General features: G+C 45.9%; 1 protein-coding gene across 3 annotated transcripts in view; it reads right to left on the bottom strand.

Moving 5' to 3' along the window:
* Nucleotides 1-27,761, bottom strand: part of LOC140428270 (protein TMEPAI-like) — a 152,404-nt gene that overhangs the window by 53,812 nt on the left and 70,831 nt on the right. Inside the window, exon 2 of one of the 3 annotated variants that reach the window (XM_072514554.1) lies at nt 3,123-3,304. The exons of the other annotated variants lie outside the window; for them this stretch is intronic. The gene's annotated coding sequence lies outside the window, so the exon portion shown is untranslated. The remainder of the gene's footprint in view (nt 1-3,122; nt 3,305-27,761) is intronic. 3 annotated transcript variants of the gene reach the window in all.

The following is a 27,761-nucleotide window of genomic DNA, read 5'->3' as shown; positions in this document are numbered from 1 at the left end:
AGATTGGATGGGTTGGGGTTATTTACTTTGGAACAAAAAAGGCCGAGGGGTGACTTAATTGAGGTGTACAAATTTATGAGGGGAATAGATAGAACGGCAGGATAAAATAGTTTCCCTTCATGGAGAATTCTAGAACCAGGGGACATAGATTTGTGTTAAATGGCAGAAGGTATAACGGGGACATGAGGAAGAACTTTTCTATGCAGAGGGTACTGTGTGTCAGGAATTCACTACTCCAAGTTGGTGGTGGAGGCAGACCTTAAACTCTTTTTTTTAAAAAAAGTACCTGGACCTAAGTGCTCTCAGCTACAGGGCTATGGACTGCGTGCAGGAAAGTGGGATTATAAAGGGAACCTGGATGGCCTCTGGCTGGCATGGGCTGAATGGCCTCCTTCGGTGCTGTAACTTTTCTATGATTCTCTGTCTCTACTGCATTTGATTCTGCCAAAGAGCATTGCTCAGAATCCTCTCCCATTAAGAAGAGAGTGAATCCTGAGTCCTGCAATGTTGCTGGCAAGTACTGGGTTCGTTGGAACCAGATTATGAAAATTTCAGCAATTAGAATCCTCCAGTGTGCACGAGGTAACATCACACTGCTAAAATCAATCAATCATTCAACACACTGGAGAAGTAGATCTGTTAGATTTGAAATAACCTTGGGGGGGGGGGGGGGGTGTGCAGAGACCTCCTAAAGGGGTTGGGGGTGGAGGAAAGAGCACGCGCAGAGTCTAATAAAGTCCTGCTTGAAAACAATGATGGTCACCACACCTTCACAGCCATTAGCACGAACCGAAAAGTACACTGCAGGTGGAGGGGAGGCAAAGCAGAGTGAGCCACACCAGAAGGGTTCAAAGGAAGAGGTTAAAATGAACAATGGAAGCATTAAGGAACCCCGCTCTGAACAGGCGGCACTGCCTTGCTTCCCGCGGAAGGTCCTTGTGGAAACAAAAAATGGAGCAATGTTGGCCGATTAGGAGAGAGCAGCTGCTAATCACTGTTACTATTCAATTAGCAGGAGATCTTGCTCAATTTTTCACCAGTAATTTGTCCTCGGGGACTCTTGATAGATGCCTGTAGTTTACGAGGCAGTCAGAGTTCTTCTGAATGCCAAGCAAGGTCGTGGAAATTGAATTCAGCTTAATATTAATATTACCCCTTCCAATATATAATAAACAAACCGCAAAAAAAGAGCAATATGTAAAAGTGTTAACCGACGTGTTACATAACACAACAGCTGGGGGAGTTAGTATCTCTCCAATCACAGTGCACACCCAAAATGCATAATGTTGAGCGAGTGCATGCGAGCGAGCGGGATAGAAGGAGAAAGTGGGGTAAGAGAGAGAGAGAGAGCGATCGAGGGGGGGGGGGGGGGAGAAAGAGCGATCGAGGGGGGGGGGGGAAAAGAGCGATCGAGGGGGGGGGAAAGAGGGATCGAGGGGGGGGGGAAGAGCGATCGAGGGGGGGGGAAGAGCGATCGAGGGGGGGGGGAAAAAGAGCGATCGAGGGGGGGGGGAAAAAGAGCGATCGAGGGGGGGGGGAAAAAGAGCGATCGAGGGGGGGGGGAAAAAGAGCGATCGAGGGGGGGGGGTCGAGGGGGGGGGGAAAAAGAGCGATCGAGGGGGGGGGGAAAAAGAGCGATCGAGGGGGGGGGGAAAAAGAGCGATCGAGGGGGGGGGAAAAAGAGCGATCGAGGGGGGGGGGAAGAGAGCGCTCGAGGGGGGAAAGAGGGCGCTCGAGGGGGGAAAGAGGGCGCTCGAGGGGGGAAAGAGGGCGCTCGAGGGGGGAAAGAGAGCGATCGAGGGGGAGGGAAGAGAGCGATCGAGGGGGAGGGAAGAGAGCGATCGAGGGGGGAAAGAGGGCGATCGAGGGGGGAAAGAGGGCGATCGAGGGGGGAAAGAGGGCGATCGAGGGGGGAAAGAGGGCGATCGAGGGGGGAAAGAGGGCGATCGAGGGGGGAAAGAGGGCGATCGAGGGGGGAAAGAGGGCGATCGAGGGGGGAAAGAGGGCGATCGAGGGGGGAAAGAGGGCGATCGAGGGGGGAAAGAGGGCGATCGAGGGGGGAAAGAGGGCGATCGAGGGGGGAAAGAGGGCGATCGAGGGGGAAAGAGAGCGATCGAGGGGGAAAGAGAGCGATCGAGGGGGAAAGAGAGCGATCGAGGGGGAAAGAGAGCGATCGAGGGGGAAAGAGAGCGATCGAGGGGGAAAGAGAGCGATCGAGGGGGAGGGAAGAGAGCGATCGAGGGGGAGGGAAGAGAGCGATCGAGGGGGAGGGAAGAGAGCGATCGAGGAGGGAGGGAAGAGAGCGATCGAGGGGGATGGAAGAGAGCGATCGAGGGGGAAAGAGAGCGATCGAGGGGGATGGAAGAGAGCGATCGAGGGGGAAAGAGAGCGATCGAGGGGGAAAGAGAGCGATCGAGGAGGGAGGGAAGAGAGCGATCGAGGAGGGAGGGAAGAGAGCGATCGAGGAGGGAGGGAAGAGAGCGATCGAGGAGGAAAGAGAGCGATCGAGGAGGGAGGGAAGAGAGCGATCGAGGAGGGTGGGAAGAGAGCGATCGAGGAGGGAGGGAAGAGAGCGATCGAGGAGGGAGGGAAGAGAGCGATCGAGGAGGGAGGGAAGAGAGCGATCGAGGAGGGAGGGAAGAGAGCGATCGAGGAGGGAGGGAAGAGAGCGATCGAGGAGGGAGGGAAGAGAGCGATCGAGGAGGGAGGGAAGAGAGCGATCGAGGGGAGGGAAGAGAGCGATCGAGGGGAGGGAAGAGAGCGATCGAGGGGAGGGAAGAGAGCGATCGAGGGGGAGGGAAGAGAGCGATCGAGGGGGAGGGAAGAGAGCGATCGAGGGGGAGGGAAGAGAGCGATCGAGGGGGAGGGAAGAGAGCGATCGAGGAGGGAGGGAAGAGAGCGATCGAGGGGGATGGAAGAGAGCGATCGAGGGGGATGGAAGAGAGCGATTGAGGGGGGTGGGTGAGAGAGATCGATCGGGGGGGGCGGGGAGAGAGAGATCGATAGAGAGGGGAGAGAGATCGATCAAAATTGTTGAGGGGGGGGGGGGGGGCGGGGGGTTAGAAGACGACTGGTGTTCTGTTCGTCTAATGATTTGTGGAAGCCCATCAAACTCTCCCCACCTTCTCAACTGGAACAAAGGTAGCAATGGCCATGGAAAGGGAACATGGCAGCCTGTGAGAATCATCCTGTAAATCCATCCAAGAGATTTGCGAGAGACATCTCCAAGTCTTGGTTCCTTTCTACTCCTGCTCATGCCCCATCCTGGAAGGAGAGGGAGGAGATTGAAGATAAATATCCCTCACTAGAAAGGAAGTAGAAATTACAAGACAAAATTAGATATTCTGTGACACGTGTGCATTGGCGTGTGAGCGTGTGGGGGGTGGGGATGCTGTATAAATCAACTCAGGCTCTGGTGGAGGAAGCCATCATGGCTCCCACTGCTGAATGCACTACTTCCTTTGGTAACGGAGGACGAAAAGGGTGACCCGGGTGGAAACGTGTCCATGTCAGAAGCCGGTATGAAACAACATATTCTGATGGGGTCAGAATAAGGGGCAAATAATCCTAGCTCTCAAATAAATGGAACATAGTCACAATGTCTCCAATATTATCCCATCTCTACCAATTATCTAATCATTATTATTGACTCAGTGTGTCACAACTGGAGTGAGGTACATCATGAACCAGAACCACTGGGTAGATAAACTTGCCCCTCTTCCCACCGTTTGTTCGTTAAAATAACACAAAAAATATCCCCATCATTTTTTTCTGACCAAAAACACTTGTCCAGCTTCCTCTTTCAGATATGCTGGGTGGCCCAATATCGCTATCCAGTGTTTTCTGTTTTTGCATTTAGGATTTCCAGCATTTATGTGATCGTCAGCACCGCTTCGGAGCAGAGATCTTATAACCTGCATTAGAAAACATCTGGTAGCAAAGAAAAGTGGGAATTAAAACTGGGCTGTTGTATTGAACTCACCCTGGACTTTGAAAATGGGCACGTGTCACACCTCGCTGCAGAGTGGGGAGCAGACAGCATTACATCAGAGTCTGGCTTCGTCTCCAGATCAATAACATTTTACATCTGGGAGGGAGTCTGCAACCCAAGGACAAACCCGGCAGATGCAGCGCAATAAATACTTTGAACAGATCTGTGAGCAAGCAGCTCAATAAACCTGTGCTTTTCATCCTCTCAAATCTCCTCCTCGGTTCCCCTCACATGCTCCTTCTCTCTTTCCCCCCCCCGCCCCAGATCTCACAGAGTTTACAAATAGCACTATTTTATTGGTGTTATTCTGGCAATGATAAAGATGTGGGGAAGAGGGGGGGAAAGAGATGGAGACAGAGACAAGAGAAAGAAAATGGTGGTGAAAGTCAAGCAAAAGAGTGAAAGCGCAAGAATGAAAAAGTAGGAGCATAGCAGAATAGGGAAGAGAGCAAAAGAGAAAGAAAAAAGAGGGACAGGAGAAGCTGACAGAATTGAAAAAGATCAGCTTTCTACAATTCTCCCCCCACCCAAAAAAGCCAAAGCTTTTAATGGCTGATTAAAGTCCTCATTATAACAATTCTCAAATGGCAGGAATCCCAGTTCATTTCCAAACAATCCTATCACTGCACTCACACAGCTGTCTGAGCCAGTGCACAGATATCAGGTATTAAACCTTAAACTGTCTGATTTTTATGAAAATCTAATCTAGGCTAATGACGGCTTTCTATGTGGCGAGACAGTGGAGAGAGCTCATTTACATTCCGATGGTTGGCTTCCTGCTGACTCACTGTTGGCTGGGAGCACAGCTTCATTTATTGTCTTCCCAGCAAGCAGCTTCTTCCTCAGGTCAGATCACTGCATTCGAGTCGGGGAGTCGGGAAATTCTTCAACAAAATTTTTAAAAGGAAGCAGCTTTGCGAACGAAACATCCTGCCACAGCTGCTGAAAGGAGAATTTCACTTGCCCACAATGTGCTGCACAATTTAACAATCCACGGTCACACAGATAGAATTCAAAGAACATGCATCTCATCAGGGAGGGGGGGGGGGTAATCGGTGCTGGGGAATAGATTTCCTTCCCTTGCCAGTCCCAGAGCGTAGGGGGCTCAATGCACCTAAACTCTTCCTAGCTACAGGCAAGTTTGTGCACAGACCAATCTGAGCCAAAGTGGGAGGTTGACCATGGCGCTGGAACCAGCATACAGCCACTTGGATCAGTCGAATTAAAGCCGTTTTATCGTGGCGATTTATCTTATTATTGATATGCTGCGTAAATATTCTACAAACCCATTCTGCATCCCTACTACAGTCTGTTTTAGTTGGGAGGTGGGTGGGTACAGAGGGTCACAGCATATGTTCAGCGCCTAAACAATTGTTTGCCTGGCTCGTGTGTGGGGCATTCGGCTCACTGTGTCTACATACCAATAGGCAGGTGGCAAAATCACACCAGTCAGCTCTTGGTCCACACCATTGTAGATTTATGCCACTCCCGGATCCCCACTGTCCGCCTGGGTGAAGGAAACAAAATCCCCGTTGGCTCCCCTCTAAACCATTATTCTTTTCATGGCCTCAATGCCCTAAAGCTCTTTATTGCTGATTACATACTCGGAAACATAATCTTTATCGCAACGTAGAGGATGCAGCATAAAATTTCCACAAGAGCAAGATCCCAAAGACAGGAATTAAATATAGTGCTGCTCCTGGAGAGATATTTATTGGCCAGGACACCTGGGAGAACTTGACTTCCGAATTAATCCTATTGGATCTTTTACATCTACCCTGGAGGGCTCATCGGAGCCTCAACTTCCCCAAGGTGGTTGGTCAGTAAAGTAAGTAAAAGTAAAGTCGCCATAATCCCAGATGACCATAGGCTGCTTTCCCTTTGAGGGGGAAGGGCTGATTGGTGGTGATCTATCCCGAGGGTCACCACACCTCAGGCCAGGGGCAAGGTTGAGAAGGTGGGGCCTTCATGAATAACCTCAGCTAGTACGGCAATTGAACCCGCGTTGTTGGTGTCGCTCTGCATCACAAACAGCTGTCCCGCCAACTAACCTGAACTGACCCCCCCAATCAGTACGGGAGTAAATTGTGGTGTCCAACCCCCAAAACATGTAAAATACAATCTTCAGCATCCCACTGAAAAGAAGAAATTAAATGGTTTGATCAATAGCTGCAAATATCGCTGGTTTGCTGAGGTCTGGGGGATTCAGCCTTGACAATAGGATCGAGTTTCACTTGCTAAAACAGATCTGTAGACAGGATGTATCCAACACCACTAGCTGACCCTGGAGCATGGCACTGAGGTGATGGTGCCAAAATGAAAAAGACTGTTGCTGCTTATTCTGCTACACTGACTAAGAAAATAGGCCAACCACACCTCCAGAATCTTGATAACACAGCATCAGTCAAGTGTAGCCGTCAAGTCTGTCAGGACTGCAGTGCTGAAACGATGGCTCAAATGTTTATATCAATTTATGGGTCATGCATTGCACTTGGTGATAACAGGCCACAAATACATGTGGCCAGACATTGGATTTTTAGTCCGTCTGGCCACAGTCCATCCAGTATGGCTTCACATCGGATATTTTGACCCAAGTCTAGTTCCATCAGGTGAAGCACCTGCAACAGCCTCAATGCGATGGGATGCAAGAGTCAGGTTAGGCCTTCTGGACTCATGAGTTCAACAACTGTAGACTGTGAACCTCCATCTTGATCCGCTCCTTAAGGTTTCTGTTATTCGGTTCCTCCGGCTTGTCCCAACGCACCCCACTCTCCTCCACAAGGCCACTCCCTTGTTGTTCAGTTTTGTCCCACTGAGCACTGACCTTTGTCCCATTAACACATTCTGCCACCCTACCGTGCCATATTAACTCTTCCATACCGAATGATACCATTAACAGTTTCTTTGTCCGTGACATGTTTGTCAAACTCTCCTTAGCTCTGACCAATCAGGGACTTTCCATTCTGCCCCACCCCTAGAAATTTATTACATCAGTGCTACATCACATTTTTAATGAAATATTTGACGAAGGAAATGTACTGTGGCAACAGGGGAAGTTCTCGGACCTTCAGGAGTACAAGCCAACTAGGTTCTGGCTTAACTCACCATCTGGAGAGGGAGAGGGAGGGGCAGAGAGTTGAGGAGAGGGTGGGAATGAGATGAGATGGTGAAATATGGAGGGAAAGAGGGACAAGAGAAGGGAATAAAGGAACACCGGCAGGTAATGCAGAGAGTTAAGCTGTCCTGAGAGGATGCAGTGCCGCACAATACACTGAGGCAGTCAGTTACTGTAAAAGGGGAACTCAATCATTTATGCAGCCAGTATTGCAGGAGGTTAAGAGTTGGATTGCGATGCAAAAACTACTTATTTTCACCCTTTGGGAATGAAAAAGGAGCAGACACGTCCAGAAGGCATCACTGAATGGCTGTCGGGAATGGGAACCTTGCATGGAGTTTTCCCTCCCTATCCAATGGCATTAAAGATGATGTGTCCAATTACCCACCTGGTTGTGAGTAAATTGGAACCTCAGCTGGCACTCCAGTGCCATACTGGGGGCATGCTGCACTACCGGAGGTACCATCTCTCATATCTGACTTTAAACAAAGACACCACCTGTCTTCTCAGGCAGAAACAACCAAAACACTGGCTCATTCCCATTTTATAACAAGTTTTAACTGGAGAGGCCTGTACCTGTTCTTTGGGAGCAGCCAACTATTTCATCCCATTTCCCTCTCCCACACCTATTTGAAACTGATGTTAAGGGGAGAGTGCAGCAGAATCCACTGCATATTTGAAGAGCCGGAGAATTTTCCCTAGTGTCCAGTCGATATGTTCCCCTCAATCAAACGTCATTATAAAGAGATTATCTGATCATCATCATGAATGGGAGTTGCTGTTTGCAAATTAGCTGCCGTGTTTTCTACATCACATCAGAAACTACACTTCAAATCTTTTGATTGTAAAGCACTTGAGAAGTTTCAAGGTGGTGAAAGGTGTTAAATAAGGATAGCTCCCTCCTTGTTATTCCATCTTTTGGATGATGTTAAACTGCCCGGTTGATGGCGACTGTTGACCTGGACAGACCAGAGAGTACCATATAGAACATACAGTGCAGAAGGGAGGCCATTCAGCCCATCGAGTTTGCACCGACCCACTTAAAGCACTTCCACCCTATGCCCATAACCCAATAATCCCTCCTAACCTTTTTGGTCACTCAGGGCAATTTATCATGGCCAATCCACCTAACCTGCACGTCTTTGGACTGCAGGAGGAAACCGGGGCACCCGGCGGAACCCCACGCAGACACGGGGAGAACGTGCAGACTCCGCACAGACAGTGACCCAGTGGGGAATCAAACCTGGGACCCTGGCGTTGTGAAGCCACAGTGCTATCCACTGGGCTGCCCATGGATGACATCTCTCAACATCAAAAGAATTGTATAAAACCAAAAAAAGCAAAACAGGATCCTGATCATCTACTTCTGTGCAGTTTGCTATCGGCACGGTAGCACAGTGGTTAGCACTGGTCCCAGGTTCGATTCCCGACTTGGGTCACTGTCTGTGCAGAGTCTGCACGTTCTCCCTGTGCCTGCATGTATTTCCTCTGGGTGCTCCAGTTTCCTCCCTCAAGTCCGAAAGACTGGTTAGGTGAAATGGACATTCTGAATTCTCCCACTGTGTACCCAAACAGGTACCAGAGTGTGGCGACTAGTGGAATTTCACAGTAGCTTCATTGCAGTGTTAATGTAAGCCTACTTGTGACAATAAAGATTATTATGAAACCAATTCCTTGTTATGTGAAGTGGTTCAGGAGTGTGCTGAGGTACTGTAGTAATACAAATTTTCTTCCTTTAGTTTCTGAAAAAGGAAATTTGATTTAAGCATGTATTCAGAGTCTAGCACCAATGTTGCATGACTAATGTTAAACATTCCACTTACAACATTCCCAAGGGCAGCCATCTCAGTGTTATTTGTGCCAAGTGCTATTTGAAGACCCAGTTATTGTTCAGTAATTGAGGGGGGGGGGGGTTATCACATTTAACAAACATGCAAGGAGGCTGAGGGAGCAATGTGGAACTTTCACATTTGCTCTAACAATACAAGTAAATTTTTAAAAAATCAAGGGCTAAAAGATAGGTTTGTCTGTCAAAATTGATGGCGTAAAGTTTTGAATTTAACTTGTCAAATGAGAAAAGGGGACCCTTTAAAAAAAAATTAATTTCTTAACACATCTGGACGATGAACTCAAAAGGCAGACATATTATGGCTACCAGAAACTGCAAACAACAAGCTGCAAGTTGACAATGATTAGTTTGGATTGCACAGGAGTCTGGTCTGTTCCCACTCTCCTTGGAACATAGGTACAGGAGTAGACCATTCAGCCCGTTGACATGCTTCGCCATTCAATTAGATCATGGTTGATTGTCTTCCTCAATGCCACTTACCCATGCTATCCCCCTCGCCCTGGTTTCTCATTAGTCTCCAGAAAACTATCAATTTCCATCTTGAACATGTTCAATGAATGAGCTTCCACAGCGCCCTTGTGCCTGCGTCCTTTACTTGGGAAGTGTAAAGATGCATTTTCTCAGACTTCATAAATGAACACAAAAGGGTATTTATTAATTGGACTTGTACAGCAGCCTCATGGCTGCAGCTTGCTCCTAAAATGTCCCTTTGCCCAGTAGCCTCTCACATCATGGGGTTATTCTACAACTAGAGTTCCGATTGGTCACCTGCCCTTAAGAGGAACAATCACCACAGAAAGGATCTTGGCTTTGCCCCTTCGTCTTTCGGACCTTGCCCAAAAATCGCTGGGCCTTTTACAGGTAGGTGCCTGCTTGTTCAGTTCCAGCTATCTGAAGCTACAATGAAGCATTCTTCTAGAATAAAGCATTCTTCTAGAATAAAGCATTCTTCTAGAATAAAGCATTCTTCTAGAATAAAGCATTCTTCTAGAATAAAGCATTCTTCTAGAATAAAGCATTCTTCTAGAAATGCATTAGGGACCTAGGCAATTTGGCCCAGATGGTTTATGCTCCATACAAACCTTTTTGCATCCCTCATCAAATACCATCAGCATATCTGTCTATTCCGTTCTCCTTAATGTGTCCCCTTAAAAGACATCTATGCTATTTATGTCAGTCATCTCAAAGGCAATTAGGGATGGCCAAGAAATATTGAGCTATGCCCAGATCCCGTGAAATAATTTTTAAAAACTATTCTGTGGTAGGATGTTTGATTCTGTATTGAACAACAAAAAAAAAAAAAATGGCATGATAGGACAGGTGGTGACGGGTGGGATTCTCCGTTGCCTGACATCGAAATCAGCGATCTGTCGGAGGATCAACTCCGACGCCGAAATCAAGGATGACGCCGGTTTGGCAATAGTCAGCCATGCTCTACCCCTCCAGAATGGATCATCGCATTGCGCGCCGCTGCAACAGCATTGGCGCGGCATCAGCTGGCCCTCTTGCAATGCTCCTGCTGCGATGGGCCGAGTTCCCGACGGCACAGGCCACGTGTGGTCTCAGCGATGGTGAGCCTGATGTGGCGCCTGCGGACGGAGGGAGAGGGTATGTGGACAGTGTCCAGCACCCCCACACTGGGACCAGATCTGTGCCGCTGGCCAAGGGGCGCAGCCTGTCAGCCCTGCGTATGTGCAGCACGGATCTGGCGATTTCCCCAACCATTTTCCATGTGTACCATGGGTGTTTCACGTGGCGCTGGTGCTAGCCCCTCACCGGCAGTGGAATAGGTGAGGGTTTCGCACCGATTTTTCCGTCGTGAAACACCAGGGATCCTCCACTGGTGTTGGCACTTAGCCTCAGGAATGGAGAATCCAGCTCCATATGTCTACATGGATCACACTTACAAGGAACTCCTTCAATGGGAAAATACACGTCTAGACACGTGTATATATACACCATACACTGATGTGCGTACACACACACACACTGTGTAGATACTAGCGTGCGTGCGCACACACACAGCCCTAAAATGAAATAAAAATGCTTGATGGAGCCAAATTTGCCATTTGGATTCCAAATGAAAAAGAAACAGTCATATTTCAAATATGGAGCAGGAATGGGAATAATGGAAGATAGAAAAAGAGTTCAATGCAGACTTGGTCATCTGGACATACCCTTTATTAGCCACCCTTCATCCGCCCTTCAGCAAGTTCCTGTGATCCAACCCTTTTAGTCAGCGATATCTCCTCCCTATCTTTATGGGGAGAATAGATAAACCAGAATAGACAAACCAGAGGAGGTGAAATGCACCACTCTGAGGTGTTGGAAGATGAGGAAAGTAAACGGTAATGGACATATGGAGAAAAGGCAAGGGGTTGGGGGTCAAAAAACAAATGATAGTACAGCTTTATTTAGCCAAGTGGCCTACTCCTGTTCCTATTTACAGTGCGTCCTGCAATTTTTGAGGCAATCCAGAATAAAGAGATGCCAGTAGGGGTTTCTCAAGCCTGGGTCATTGTGAAAGAGAATATCTGATCAATTCCTAAAGTCTTTATAGGATGCTCTAAAACTAACCCGAAAGGTCTCCACCCCCATTAGTCACAGCAACAACATTGAGATCTCAATCATTTAGCGTTCCGATTAGCATTTATAACAAATACAAGGACTCCCAAAGTAAGACTTTTTAAAAAGGCAGGTCAGTCTCTATTTAAAGTTTAATTGAGCACTAATTTACAGAAAAGTTAGTTCAATGATTGAAGTATCCGTTTTATGTTAAATTATGGCAATACAGACTGCTGTAGCACAGACAGGAGGTCAACAAGGCCGTCTCCATCATTAGCTTGTTTTTAAGGAAACCAAATTACCACAGCACACAGAACAACTCTCCAGGGTTAAATTCATTTTTCCCAGTCTCTCCGCTCCTATGAATTTGCATAGTGCACAGTGTGTCAAATCCTAGAGTGGGAGCTAAACCCATAACCTTTTTATACAAGTACCGGCTAAACCATTGTGGATACTCGCACTACGACCCCGGCTATTTATTGGACTATAATATCTTTTGCAGAGTGGAGTGAATCCTCCATCACAACCTCTCAGCTCCCATTACTGACTTAAGATAGGTCCTTTTAAAATAAAAGTCTGCAAGACCCAAGAAAATCTAGGAATGGCAGGAGAAAGACACCCTACACGTCACTGGGGCGGGTGAAAGAGAGCGGCGCACTAGCCATTCTTGGCTCTTTGTGGAGTCTGAGATGGATAGTGTAACTTCAGACACAAAGGGCTTGTTCTTTTTATTCAGTGAGCTGCATGAATTAACTCAGTGAAGCAGAGTCCCCATCTCTCTCTCTCTGTGACAGCCGGCTACTGTTTATGTAGATGTGAAGTAACAGATCACTTTTGACCTACATTTGTCACATGCAAGTCTGTTTGTCTATTGTGCAGGCAAAAAAAAACAAGAGGTCCCTTTAAAACCTCGAATACTGAAACCCCTTGTGCACCTCAATGCCTTTCAGTGAGTTGGGGGGCTGGGGGGCGGGGGGGTGATTGGTGACGGAGGCGGTCGAGGACTTTCTCCAGTCGGTGGAATCCTGGCTCTGACTGATTTGCTCGAGTCAGCATTCTACGTAACACTGACAGTGGAGTTCTGCATCCGTGTCAGGTGTGCTTTACCCAGTACAGCACAGTCTGCAAAAAAAAACAGAAGTGGGACAATGAAACAGCAAACCAAACTGGCACTCAGCAGCAATTGGGAGCCGCCTCTCCTTAAGTCATCTCATCCATCTTTTGACATACTGCGCCAAGGCACATTTGTGCAAGTGTGTGCCGGCAAGTATAGAAGATCAGAGTCAATAGAAAAAATGAACTCTTCAATTAAAAGCAGGAGTAGGGACACAGAATAATCATTGTTGTTCACAGCACAGGGACCCCAAAAGGAATGGTTAAAAATCATTGGCAACTGGGAGCAAGGTGATTTGGACACAGATTCACATCAGAACCATGAAGCAAGGAGGCTGGCGGGCGGGAGAAAAGAGAGGAGGAGCGCAAAGTCACAACAATTTTATCTTTGTATTGTCTGTAATGCAGCACTTATGTTTTGGTGCATTTAACAGACTTATGTAATATTGCTGCAGTTTCCCAATAGCCCTGTTCAATAATTGAAGTCCTGCCAGTTTTAGGATAGCTCTGGGACCTTTAGAGATATCCCCTTAAGGTTTTAACAGTTGGTTAAACGAAAAGGGTCCTCATGAAATCAGTAAGCAGTCTGCATCTGCGAGACATACACTCGAGAGACAGTGAATGAAGACCAAACAAAGGCAAACAGGCAGCTTCGTTAAAAAGAAAAAATTAAAGAGCTTCTGTATTCAGAAATTACAATTGTCTATCTTAATATTTCAAGTGACCAGACAACCTCTTGAAATTCGACATTGCTTGGTTTGAAGTTTCAAGTCAAATGCAAAACCCAATTTCCTTTCACTCTTCCAGACTGCGATGGGATGGGGGGGGGGAAGAGGAGGAGGAGGAGGAGAGAAAGAGAAAACTCTAATAGCTTGAATGTCACCCCCTCCCCCCATGTCTTTCGTAGACTCCCCTGCTTACGGCAGCAACTGTTAATTAAGCCATTTAATTCAGAGACAAACCAAAACCCCTTTAGGTGCACTTCAACGACTGCTGAAATTTTCCACTGAGGGCTCTCGAGACATCTCTTTCCCCTCTAAATCAGACAGTGAGTGCGCAAAACTCAGACATGCACACACGTAGGCAGAGGGACGGACACAAGGGGGACACAGCCACATGCACACCTCTCATCTGACTGCAGCAGTTCTAAAATTAATCATCGGCGCTGAGACCAACAAACACTTTCCCCACCCAGTTTACTCAACTCAGTCAGAAAGACAACCTTGTCTGCAGGCTACTCTGAAATTTAGGTTTCAGACTTTATAGTCAGACAAGCAACAGGGTTCAGTTCCCCAGCCATGACTGACCCTGGTTGCCTGATATTTCCTTCCCTTCAGGATGAAAGTACCAGAGCAGCTTTCCTAACAACCCCTCCCCTCGCTGTAATTAGAAGTACTAGAAGCAGACAGCAGGCATGTTGGGGAAAAGACAGGTTGATGTTTCAGCTGAAACCCATCATCAGCACAGATTGACTGCTACCTTCAGCTTACTGCCATGGTTTGAGCATTTATGTTTGAGATATTGACATTCCAAAGCAAACAAGACTTAAACCCCGGAGCAGGAGCTGGGAAAAGTCACTGATCAGTTAGAGACCCCAAATCGATTCAGAAATTGTGTTAATTTAGAGACAACTACATCACTGGGCAAAACTCAATGACACAGCGAGCCAGTTATTATCTTTATTGGCTCACCCTATGACATTTGTTGGGGATTTTACTGCTGGTGCGTGTGCTCCAGCAGTTTAGCATTACATCTGTGAGACAGCACCTCTGACAGTGCAGCACTCCCTCAAGATTTTGAGTAATCCGAGCTGTGCTCGATTGAGTGCGTGCCTGTTTGGTGCTATGCCGTCTCAACCATTAAAATCAGCTAGGCATGGACTACCATCAATCATGTTGCACTCAATGACATGTTAGAGATACTTTTTGATAGGGTTTCCTCTTGTAAATTGACTCAAAATAGGTTACTGGGAACTAGATCAGATTAGTTACACATTTTATGTCAAAAATGATACAGTACTTTTTTTTTATAAAAAGGAGCATTTCTAGATAGTGAACTCTTAGGGCACTTTTTTCAGTTGGAAAGGCACCAAGTTTGGGTCTTGCAATCTAAAGGGATATTTTTTTTGTCTGGTGGGACATTAAAATACCATGGTTTGGAAATGCTATTTCAGTCTGTCCTTCTATTCTGGATATTAAGGAGAGTGATTACATAGTCTGAAGTTCACTCAATGAAAGTGAAAGCACTTGCTTTCCAGGCGGACCACAAAACCAGCTTTGATACCAGGTTAGCACATTAAAATTTACCTCCACACCTCTAGGTGGAGGGAGAAGGTTGGTGGTGGGAGGGGAGGGGGGAGGGGGAGAGAAGAGAGGCTGGAGGGCTGGCCAGAGTGCCTACTTCCAATCGCCATATGTTCCCTCACTTCCATTGACAATCTATGCCATGTGCAAATCTAGTAAGTAGAGAAAGAGGCTCGACTGTGATGCTTCCATCACAGTTTGTGTCTCGGTACAAAGTTGCCTCACCCAAAGAGTGTTATCAAAGCATCAATCAGCCATTCAAGGTGGGGAAACTCCAACAAGTAGCAGTTTGCTGAACTCTCTATGTACCTCAATTAGATAAATAGAATTGGTTACAAATTTATTAGTTTCCACCAAGTCTCCCACATTTACTGCTACACCCCCAGTACCCAAGGCAAGGAGGGAAAAATAATCCAAAGTGAAAGGAGGTGGAAAAATATCTTCCGAATGGTATTTTAGTCTGTAAACCTTATCAAACAAATTAAAAATATCTGCTTCTGAGCTCATTGCTTTTAATTCCCCAATGTAGAAGAAGGTCTAATGATTCACATCCACTGGGAATACCTCCTTCAACAGAGGTCAGCAATGGTTTCAAATTTAGACTCATCACATGACCTTCATGCACGATTGAGTCTTGCTTTTCATATACAAACATGTCAACTTTCTACAGCTTCCAACTATGGGCCCTCATCAGCAGCCCTGGTCCCTGCAGATAACTCACTGGCCCCAGTGAAGCTTGCAAACCTGGTAAAAATTGAATCTTGCATTTCTAAACATCTACCACCACCGTAAGACATCCTAAAGTACATTCATACAATTCAGTTACGTTACAGCTGTAATGTTGAAAAATGAAGCAGCCATTTGCACACACCCGGGTCCAAAATACATTAATGAGACTTAAGGGGCGGATGTGATAGTTAACAAATAAATATCGTCCGAGGCACTGGAGAGAGCTTTCAATCTCCCTCCAACATTGTGGCATCTTTTACATCCAGCTGAGGGGCAGATCAACCTCGGTTTAACATCTCATCCAGAGATGGCAAATGTGGGACTCTCACAAGGCTACATTAGTATCAGATAGGATAATGCGTTCACATCTCTGTTGCAGAGCTTGCCTTCTGACTCAAGTAGGAAGAGAAAGCTACCAGCAAACCAAGGTTGGCATCCTATTTAAAAGTGAATCCACCAACGACCTCCGTTTTCCTGTGATGTCATAAATCAGACCCCCATGGGCCTTACCCTGGTTCACTGCAATGCTGTCATAGTCTGGGTTTGCTCTTGGATGCTGCAACAATCTGAAAACACAAGAGCTTACAGCCTTAGAAAAGACCATCTGTTACATTGTAATGCCCAGGAAATATCATAAGCCAGCCACACCTCAAATCCCAGCCGCACCTCACACCCCAGCCATTTGTTGTGAAACATTTTGGGACATTAAGGATGCAAAGGGTGTTATATAAATGCAAGTACATTGCCTTATTTAGAAATGTGCAGTTTGTATCCCATTTGCCATTATTCTGCACTGACAAATTCCTTATGAGGAAATAGATGGAGATGTAGCGAATACGTCCCAACTTTGACCTACAGCACCAAGGTGACTTGAATTTCATACTCACCAGTTTGGCCCAGCTCCTGGCTCAGGAATAGATTAGCCAACCCTGCACCACGCCCACCCCCCCAACTCGCCCCGTTTGAAGCAATGCTATGACTGGGTGAGGTGCTCAAGAGCTGCCAGTACGGTGGAACTTCACCTCAACTTCCTGGCTCAGAGCAAGTAAAAATTGTGTGAGATAATTGAGTGGAGACAGAGGGCAATAAATCACGACAGTTCCAAGATCGGAGCCCATAATCTAGGATGACATTTGCAGTATGGAGGAAGATTGCCAACTTTCAGGTGAGACATCAAACCACCATTAAATCTGTCCTCTCGGGTGAATGAAAAATCTCTCTTCAAACAGTACTTTGGGAAAGGGGTTATCCCAGTTGAACACCGTATTTCCCCCCCCCCCCCCCCCCCCCCCCCCTCAGACAACACCTAAAACGGTGGTTATTATTTCATTGCTTCTTGTGGATCTTTTGTTGTGCATAATTTGGCAATGAGTTTTGGACAGTACTTCAAATGTACTTAATTGCCTGAAAAATATCTTGAAAAATTGCCTGAGATCAGGAACGATGCTTTATAAATGACAATTCCTTCTTTCTATACTCTTAGCCATTTCCTGGTACAAGATGGTAACACAATGTACTACTGTCTGGAGTTGATTAATAGAGGGGAGTGGACAGTCTTGTCCTGTGCATCCCCAGGTAATTTTTGAGCGTTTCAGTGAAGGGCAGCGGTAGAGGTTTAAATTTCCATACAACATCTACAGTTTGAACCCTAAAGACCACCTAGGAGGACAACTGCAGATTCTGTCTTCCAGACTTGGATTGCATCTGGAAGGCAGTGAAATCGTAAAATACATACATGTTATTATAGTCAATTTTCAAATTGCCAGACATAACAACATCTATACAGCATATACTCTGCTACTTCAGTTGTACCAGTGTGAAACTATGCACTGATCTCTGTCCATCATCACCCCCACCTGTTCGAATGACCACTGCAAAGGTTACACTGAGTTTTATGGTGGGGAAAGCGACGTAAAAATTATTTAAAATTTTTAAAATTACTTTCAAATTGAGGCCTATTTCTACTTTGGGTCAATTTTCAGGGCTTTTTCCTCATGTGAAGGACAGACTCCTTCCTGCTTACGGTGGTCAGTTCCGCAATGTAGTCTTCAATCACACATAAAGCACGATAGTATTGGCATCAACAGTCAACCGAGAATCGCTCAGCCAAGCCCGGTTCCAATTAGAAATGGCCCAGTGGTAGAACTCACTCCTCAAACTCAGACGGCTGTGGATTCAGGTTCCATGCCAGAGCCTTGGCATATAAAGAGGCATAATAGTGAATACTTGTTCCCATTCATTTGAACCACCAGTCAGAAGAATGAAGGATGATGCCTTTTCTCAAATAATACACATAGTAATGCTTTACAAGAGCCCAGCCTAACTTAATTCAAGCTGCAGGGAAGTACTGGGAGTGTGCTGTACTGTCAGGGGTATTCCACTTCAGATGGGATGTTAAAAACCCAGGCCTAATCTTGCCTCTCAAGTGAACATTGGTATGCTGGGGTGTCCTGGTCAATAATTACCCCTGAATCAGCTTCACAAAATAGGTAATCTGGTCATTATCACATTGCTGTCTGTGGGAGCTTGCTGAGCACAAATTGGCTGCCACATTTCCTACACAACGACAGTGACCACACTTCAAAGGCACTTTGGGACATCCAGCGTTTGTAAATAGTGATATATAAAGGCAAGACTTCTCTTTCGCTCATATTTTACTTCCCAGTGAGATGGTGATCAGAAGCAACCCATGATCACCTTACCTTCCAGAAAATTCAGCCACCTATTATATGTGCATCACGGTGAACAACACAGCAGAGATCTCACAGCCTCTAATCTTAAAACAAACTAAGTGGCTGTGCTGCAGATGAAGCTTTGCGGACAAGAGGTAGGCCCACTGATGCAGGCAGTCAGCCAGCCAGCGTGCTTTGGCAGCAGGACAAGTGGGGTAAAAATAGGGTTCGCCTTTGCACAGTGAACTGTCAACAATGTCCCTTGTTCTCTAAACTCTCCAGTTTGAAAGAGCTCTTTGAAAAATCTCGCAGTGGCATTCCGCCTGTGGCATTGAACAAGGAGGTCAAGTAGGATCAGCACAAGGACAAGAACAGTAGAGCAGTAGGCAGTGGACTTGGCAGAGTGCACCCAACATGATAGCAGTATTCATCCTTTGACTAAGCTACATTATAAACTGCCACTCCGTTCTACCAGGTGCACCTCTACATAAAAAAACAGGGTCTGAGCAAAGAGAGAGAAAAGTGCAGGTTAGTTTTGTATTTGGCATTAATCACAGAACACTCTTCTTCCATTCTATATCCCAGAATTGCACCTGAAGTCTGCCAACTCTATTCACATTGTCCAGCCGCTGCCTACATGTTTTCTCACACTCTCCAAATTCCCTTGCGTCCTCCAACTTTCCTGAATGAAGTAAACCACTCCTGACCTCAAACACTTCCTAGCCTTTGTCGCCCTATAGTAAACAGACATCTGGATTTCCATTCTCCCCTTTGATGCTCAGCTTCCGTGATGGCCCAGTGCACTGTGAGTGACTGTACACTTTCTCACACCAGAACGTACTCATTTTAGCTAGCTAGCTGGACAATGGATTGTTTTTGCACCAGCAGGAGGGTAAAAAGGGTTATAGCTAACCGAGCTAAAATCACCACAACAAATTGCAATTTAAGACCAGGTCTTTGTATCTTGCCCATGGTATGAGGTAGAAAGGTAACCTGCAATGAAGTGGGTGAAAACCTCCTGAATGGAAACAGTAAAGACGCTAGGAATGAAAGAACAATGCCACTTATAGCAAGACCAAATGACAACCTTCCATCAGTCGCTCAATCTTGTCCCACTCGAAATTGACCTTCCCACAAACACCATGATCAAAGTCTAAACTCACATCTGCTCATTTCCAAGTTCAGCCTAGTGCCATTGGCTGAAAGGGGCAAAATTTATACCTGCACAAATTTACATTGAAAACATTATCCTCTCTTGTAAAATTCTGTTTGTCCTTCCACTTGTCAAACACAGCCAGAGATGAGCACACACAGACAGGAGAGAGAGAGAGAGACTAATCAGAGAGAGACAGAAAAAAAGAGAGACAGGCACACACGAGACACACCGTCAGAGAGAATATCAATGTGTGGAATCGACTGGATTTCCTTTTCAACAAACTAATCAGCAATCACACAAAAAGACAGAGCCTGCATCATGTCTAGACAGTCATAACAAAGGGCAGTTGAAGTACTCCAGCAGGCAGGGGCTGCAGTTTTCTCATTCCATGCAGGTGCTGCATTTATGCTGTTTCAGCTGGAAAAGCTTCAAAAGGTGCTTTTTGTAAAAAGAATCACTGTACTTGTCTTGAATTCTGACTCAGTGACCTGCTGTGTCAGCACTGTGATTTTGTCATCGCTCTTTTGTCTTTCTTGTTTTGGTTGGGGGGGGGGGGGGGGGGGGGGAGAGGAGAGAGAGAGAGAGAGAGACATAAACTTTTATATCATTTTAACCAGAGCACTGTCCAGAAAGCACACGATTGCAAAGGAACAAAAACAGCCAAACCATAAACTCCATTCACTTATAAAATGTATCAGTTGAGGTTAGCGCATCTTCCACCGGTCAGCAAGGCAGGCAAGCGTAAAGTGCAAGCTCTACGCCTCTGGCTATCAACCATTCCAGAGGGCTTTACCAAACCAGCCAGCAGGACTGGAAATAATCTGCATTTATAGCACATCTTTAATGTAGCAAAATCTCTTAAGGCACTTCACAGGAGAAGCAAACACAGGAGAAGCAATAAAAATTGACACCAAGCTACACAAGGAGACAGGTCAACAAATTAAGTTAAGGAGATCTTAGAATGTTGCCCCCCCCCCCCCCCCCCCCCCCCCCCCCGCCCCCGCCCCTCACCCCAGCAACAAGTTCAGAGTCGAGATAGGTGATTGCAAACAGAGTCAGGGCACAGATATGTGCCAAATCCTAGCCTTCATGTAGCACCATCTGGATTAGAGATCCAATAAGATGCAGTTTATTCAAAATATTTACATTGGAGAATTAACCTGTGTAACCCACATCATCAACACAAAATATGCTTAGTTACATGTGGGTGATGTTCATAGCCAACAAAAATATTAATCAGTTAATATGCCTTGAAAGACACCTACGCACATTAAACATAAAGCTACCTCAATGCCACAAAACCAATTAAAATCAATCCTACAAACCAGGGGAAGGTTCAACAGCATTAAGAGCCTAAATCCACGGTGAAGTTTGCGTTAATAGCACTTCAGGAAGTCGTGGGTACGTGTCTCAGGACGAGATTCACAGGTCCGAAGACTTTTGGAGGAATGAAAGGCAGAGGGAAGTAGGGAGCATGAGCTGTCAGAAGACCCAATGAGCGTTCTGCAGTACACGGCAATGGGATAATATTATTCCAAGCATGTTAGCAGTCAGAGTCTTCGTGTCAGTTCACATTGGGCTCACTGCTGCAGCATTTTCTGCTCTACAATCCAAATTCCCTCTAATTAAGCATTCGTAGCTCCCTGACATGGTGGACAAGACCTTGGAAGAATGATAACCTTCAATCTTAAAGTTAAAAAACACAAAATGACCAGCTCTGATAGAACAGTATGGAAAAAGGACATTCTCTTCCCAGTGAATCTTTATATGGGCAAATGCAAAGGAGATAGATTGCAGGTACTAATAGGTACCAGAATTGAAGAGTGCAGGCAGAGAGAACAAAGCACAACAATTTTTAAAAAATTGTTCAAATTCAGCAAGTTGAGCTGAAGTGCACTGCCCAGAAACAAATTCAATATCAACTTTCAAAGCGGAATTGGATACATTTTTGAAAAGATGGATTTTCAAAGCTCTGGGGTGAAAATTGAAATAATTTGTTAGGTTTCAAAGAGCCAGTGCATTCATGATGGGCCAAATGCACTATGCTTCCGCACAATACATAACAATTTCAGATACACCTTCTGACAGAAAGGTGACCTTGCATTTCCTCGGGGCCAAGTCAAGGATCAATAGATGCCTTGGTAACAGAACATTGAACATAGCAAGTGTTTCTTCCCCTCCCTATCGCTGTTCTAGCCCTGGGAGTGGTGGGGCCAAATGACACTTACTCGGTAGAAGACTGGGAATCAAACCGGGAAACTCGCAGTCTGCGTAATCCAGTACCAAAATAGTGCCACATCTATCTGTTGTAAGAGCCAGGGGTGTGTGGTGCAGATTTTTAAACCTTGAAACTTCCATAACTTTTTAAACCCCCCCCCCCCCAGTTGAAATAACATTAAAATCAGAGTCACTAGAAGCAACACAGATGCTTAACTTGGGCACTTATAACATAGAACATAGAAAAATACAGCACAGAACAGGCCCTTCGGCCCACGATGTTGTGCCGAACCTTTGTCCTAGATTAATCATAGATTATCATTGATTTTACAGTGCAGAAGGAGGCCATTTGGCCCATTGAGTCTGCACCGGCTCTTGGAAAGAGCACCCTACCCAAAGTCAACACCTCCACCCAACACTAAGGGCAATTTTGGACATTAAGGGCAATTTATTATGGCCAATCCACCTAACCTGCACATCTTTGGACTGTGGGAGGAAACCGGAGCACCCGGAGGAAACCCACACATACACGGGGAGGATGTGCAGACTCCGCACAGACAGTGACCCAAGCCGGAATCGAACCTGGGACCCTGGAGCTGTGAAACAATTGTGCTATCCACAATGCTACCGTGCTGCCCTTAAGAACAAATAAATCTACACTATATCATTTTACCGTAATCCATGTACCTATCCAATAGCTGCTTGAAGGTCCCTAATGTTTCCCACTCAACTACTTCAACAGGCAGTGCATTCCATGCCCCCACTACTCTCTGGGTAAAGAACCTACCTCTGACATCCCCCCTATATCTTCCACCATTCACCTTAAATTTATGTCCCCTTGTAATGGTTTGTTCCACCCGGGGAAAAAGTCTCTGACTGTCTATCTATTCCCCTGATCATCTTATAAACCTCTATCAAGTCGCCCCTCATCCTTCTCCGTTCTAATGAGAAAAGGCCTAGCACCCTCAACCTTTCCTCGTAAGACCTACTCTCCATTCCAGGCAACATCCTGGTAAATCTCCTTTGCACCTTTTCCAAAGCTTCCACATCCTTCCTAAAATGAGGCGACCAGAACTATACACAGTACTCCAAATGTGGCCTTACCAAGGTTTTGTACAGCTGCATCATCACCTCACGGCTCTTAAATTCAATCCCTCTGTTAATGAACGCAAGCATACCATAGGCCTTCTTCACAGCTCTATCCACTTGAGTGGCAACTTTCAAAGATGTATGAACATAGACCCCAAGATCTCTCTGCTCCTCCACATTGCCAAGAACTCTACCATTAACCCTGTATTCCGCATTCATATTTGTCCTTCCAAAATGGACAACCTCACACTTTTCAGGGTTAAACTCCATCTGCCACTTCTCAGCCCAGCTCTGCATCCTATCTATGTCTCTTTGCAGCGACAACAGCCCTCCTCACTATCCACAACTCCACCAATCTTCGTATCATCTGCAAATTTACTGACCCACCCTTCAAGTCCCTCATCCAAGTCATTAATGAAAATCACAAACAGCAGAGGACCCAGAACTAATCCCTGCGGTACGCCACTGGTAACTGGGATCCAGGCTGAATATTTGCCATCCACCACCACTCTCTGACTTCTATCGGTTAGCCAGTTCGTTATCCAACTGGCCAAATTTCCCACTATCCCATGCCTCCTTACTTTCTGCAGAAGCCTACCATGGGGAACCTTATCAAATGCCTTACTAAAATCCATGTACACTACATCCACTGCTTTACCTTCATCCACATGCTTGGTCACCTCCTCAAAGAATTCAATAAGATTTGTAAGGCAAGACCTACCCCTCACAAATCCGTGCTGACTATCCCTAATCAAGCAGTGCCTTTCCAGATGCTCAGAAATCCTATCCCTCAGTACCCTTGCCATGACTTTGCCTACCACCGAAGTAAGACTAACTGGCCTGCAATTCCCAGGGTTATCCCTAGTCCCTTTTTTGAACAGGGGCATGACATTCGCCACTCTCCAATCCCCTGGTACCACCCCTGTTGACAGTGAGGACGGAAAGATCATTGCCAACGGCTCTGCAATTTCATCTCTTGCTTCCCATGGAATCCTTGGATATATCCCGTCAGGCCCGGGGGACTTGTCTATCCTCAAGTTTTTCAAAATGCCCAACACATCTTCCTTCCTGACAAGTATTTCCTCGAGCTTACCAGTCTGTTTCACACTGTCCTCTCCAACAATATGGCCCCTCTAATTTGTAAATACAGAAGAAAAGTACTCGTTCAAGGCCTCTCCTATCTCTTCAGACTCAATACACAATCTCCCGCTACTGTCCTTGATCGGACCTACCCTCGCTCTGGTCATCTCATATTTCTCACATATGTGTAAAAGGCTTTGGGGTTTTCCTTGATCCTACCCGCCAAAGATTGTTCATGCCCTCTCTTCGCTCTCCTAATCCCTTTCTTCAGTTCCCTCCTGGCTATCTTGTATCCCTCCAACACCCTGTCTGAACCTTGTTTCCTCAGCCTTACATAAGTCTCCTTTTTCCTCTTAACAAGACATTCAACCTCTCTTGTCAACCATGGTTCCCTCACTCGACCATCTCTTCCCTGCCTGACAGGGACATACATATCAAGGACACGTAGTACCTGTTCCTTGAACAAGTTCCACATTTCACTTGTGTCCTTCCCTGACAGCCTATGTTCCCAACTTATGCACTTCAATTCTTGTCTGACAACATTGTATTTACCCTTCCCCCAATTGTATACCTTGCCCTGTTGCACGCACCTATCCCTCTCCATTACTAAAGTGAAAGTCACAGAATGGTGGTCACTATCTCCAAAATGCTCCCCCACTAACAAATCTATCACTTGCCCTGGTTCATTACCAAGTACCAAATCCAATATGGCCTCCCCTCTGGTCGGGCAATCTACATACTGTGTTAGAAAAGCTTCCTGGACACAGCACAAACACCACCCCATCCAAACTATTTGATCTAAAGAGTTTCCACTCAATGTTTGGGAAGTTAAAGTCACCCATGACTACTACCCTGTGACTTCTGCACCTTTCCAAAATCTGTTTCCCAATCTGTTCCTCCACATCTCTGCTACTATCGGGGGGCCTGTAGAAAACTCCTAACAAGGTGACTGCTCCTTTCCTATTTCTGACTTCAACCCATACTACCTCAGTAGGCTGATACTCCCCGAACTGCCTTTCTGCAGCTATTATGCTATCTCTAATTAACAATGCCACCCCCCCCCCCCCACCTCTTTTACCACCCTCCCTAATCTTATTGAAACATCTATAACCAGGGACCTCCAACAACCATTTCTGCCCCTCTTCTATCCAAGTTTCCGAGATGGCCACCACATCGTAGTCCCAAGTACCAATCCATGCCTTAAGTTCACCCACATTATTCCTGATGCTTCTTGCGTTGTATACACACTTCAACCCATCTCCGTGCCTGCAAGTACTCTCCTTTGTCAGTGTTCCCTTCCCCACTGCCTCATTACACGCTTTGGCGTCCTGAATATCGGCTACCTTAGTTGCTGGACTACAAATCCGGTTCCCACCCCCCTGCCAAATTAGTTTAAACCCTCCCGGAGTGAACTAAAAAACCTCCCTCCCAGGATATTGGTGCCCCTCTGGTTCAGATGCAACCAGTCCTGCTTGTACAGGTCCCACCTTCCCCAGAATGCGCTCCAATTATCCAAATACCTGAAGCCCTCCCTCCTACACCATTCCTGCAGCCACGTGTTCAGCTGCACTCTCTCCCTATTCCTAACCTCGCTATCACGTGGCACCGGCAACAAACCAGAGATGACAACTCTGTCCTTGCTTTTAACTTCCAGCCTAACTCCCTAAACTCATTTATTACCTCCACACCCCTTTTCCTACCTACGTCGTTGGTACCAATGTGCACCACGACTTCTGGCTGCTCACCCTCCCCCTTAAGGATCCTGAAGACATGATCCGAGACAACCGGCTCAGTACCTGCCCCCTACAGCTTGTCAAAGTCAAACACATTTCTCAAAGAGATACCAATTGTCAATTTATCCATCAGCGTGGACAGTTTCTGAAGTGGGGAGCACTTCAGCAATGACTACTTTATTTTGACTTCCTTCCACCCAACAGGGTCTTGGAGTCTATTTACTAGCCAGAGATTATGGAACAGTCATCTACTTGGGGGTGGGGAGGCAGAATAGGATAACCTCTATCACTCTTTCCCCCACCCGACCACCAAGGTAGACAATCATAGAAATTTCATTCTGGGGGTAGGAAATTAGGTTTCTTGCCTCAATGCTAACTACATCAACTCAGCCATTGCAATTCTAATTTCCTGCATTTGCCCAGGATTCTTGAATCCTGTTCCCTAAAGCGTTTGTTTATTCATTCCTTCTTAAAACTGTGCAATTGATATGAATTTCCCAATTCAATAGCTTGGTTACAAAGTCCCAACTTATTCTTTACATTTCCAGTACTAATCGTAAATCTATAACTCCTTGTTACAGATTTATAAACTAGCAAACATTATTCACCAGCTCTCTTAAGCCATCATTAAAGCTACGTTCAAAGGATTTAAGAACTAGTTCTACATAAGAACCAAAGAAATGCAGAGATTCTCTTTTGCCCACTCCTGTGAAGATTGATATTTGAACATTGCAGCTTATTCCCAAGAATTATACAATATAGACTGGAAATATCACGGAAAAATGTCTGATCAGTCACCACAAACTGGAACCATGAAAACTCACACACTATTGACACTGGTGGAGGCATAACTTTGTGCACACCTGCTGTCAGAACCGTCACAACGAACGACAGAAGTCGTTCACTCAAGTTTAAATATGCCACCTGTAAACATATAGCCCACGGTTATAAGTTTAAAAAAATCATGCAGCACGGCGATACAGTGGTTAGCACTGCAACCTCGTGGCTGCTGAGGTCCCAGGTTCGTCCTGGCCCTGGGTCACTGTCTGTGTGGAGTTTGCACATTCTCCCCATGTCTACGTGGGTCTCACCCCCACAACCCAAAAAGATGTGTAGGGTAGGTGGATTGGCCATGCTAAATTGCCTCTGAAAAAAAAAAAGAATTGGGTACTCTAAATTTTTTTAAAAAAGTTTTTAAAATGCTGCTTTTAACCAGGGGCTGGTTTAGCACAGTGGGCTAAATAGCTGGCTTGCAATGCAGAACAATGCCAGCAGCGTGGGTTCAATTCTCCTACAGCCTCCCCGAACAGTCGCTGGAATGCGGCGACGAGGGGCTTTTCACAGTAACTTCATTGAAGCCTACTTGTGACAATAAGCGATTATTATTTAAATGGCTTTGTGATCAGTCTCCACCTTTTTTGATCATAAATCTCTTTCCAGACACCTCCCCAAGTATTCTACACAGTTCCACTTTAGTTATAAAGGGGCATCCCATAGCAGGACTATTTCCGATGAGCAAACAGTACAAACCATTAACGGAGAAATACACATTTTTAAAAGGAGGAAAGAATCAGGAGATACTGACTGCAATTTAAATAGTTACATTTATGCTACAACAGACAGGCAAGCTGCTTCCTGCAGGAGTCACAGTGTGGGCGGGAAAATAAAAAAAATAGTGTGGGCAGGGGGAGAAAGGAACAGACCAAACCGCATTTCAGTGACGTAATGCCATATCTAATGGACAATGGAACAACTTAAATAATAGAAAAGGAGAAACGATGCACTGCAAAAGAAACCAGCTCAGGATCATGAAAAATGTGGGCGACAGTCTGCACTGGACCTTTTCCCACTCCCAATTAATTTCTGTGCATAAAAATATACATCTAATATCTTGAAATGCACCTCCCCAACACCCCATCAAATCCTAGAGGTAGGCTGTGAAGAGGACAGGTAGGGTGGCGGTAAAGAGCTCTTTTTAGGGGTGGGGGAGTTGGTATGCAAATTTCATATTGTAAATTCCCACGACAGTGAAAATACCAAGTTGTTCACAACACGTTTTCATCAAATGTATGACTGTGGACAGGTACTGGGTGGAACTGACCTTTCTGTGGTGCAGGACACCTTGGCCATTCCCACAGGCTGGTTGCAG

The sequence above is a fragment of the Scyliorhinus torazame genome, chromosome 8 (assembly GCF_047496885.1).
Source record: "Scyliorhinus torazame isolate Kashiwa2021f chromosome 8, sScyTor2.1, whole genome shotgun sequence".
NCBI classification, from domain to species: domain Eukaryota; kingdom Metazoa; phylum Chordata; class Chondrichthyes; order Carcharhiniformes; family Scyliorhinidae; genus Scyliorhinus; species Scyliorhinus torazame.
The sequence above is the reverse complement of the archived record's forward strand: the minus strand, read 5'-3'. Positions and strand labels throughout refer to the sequence as shown.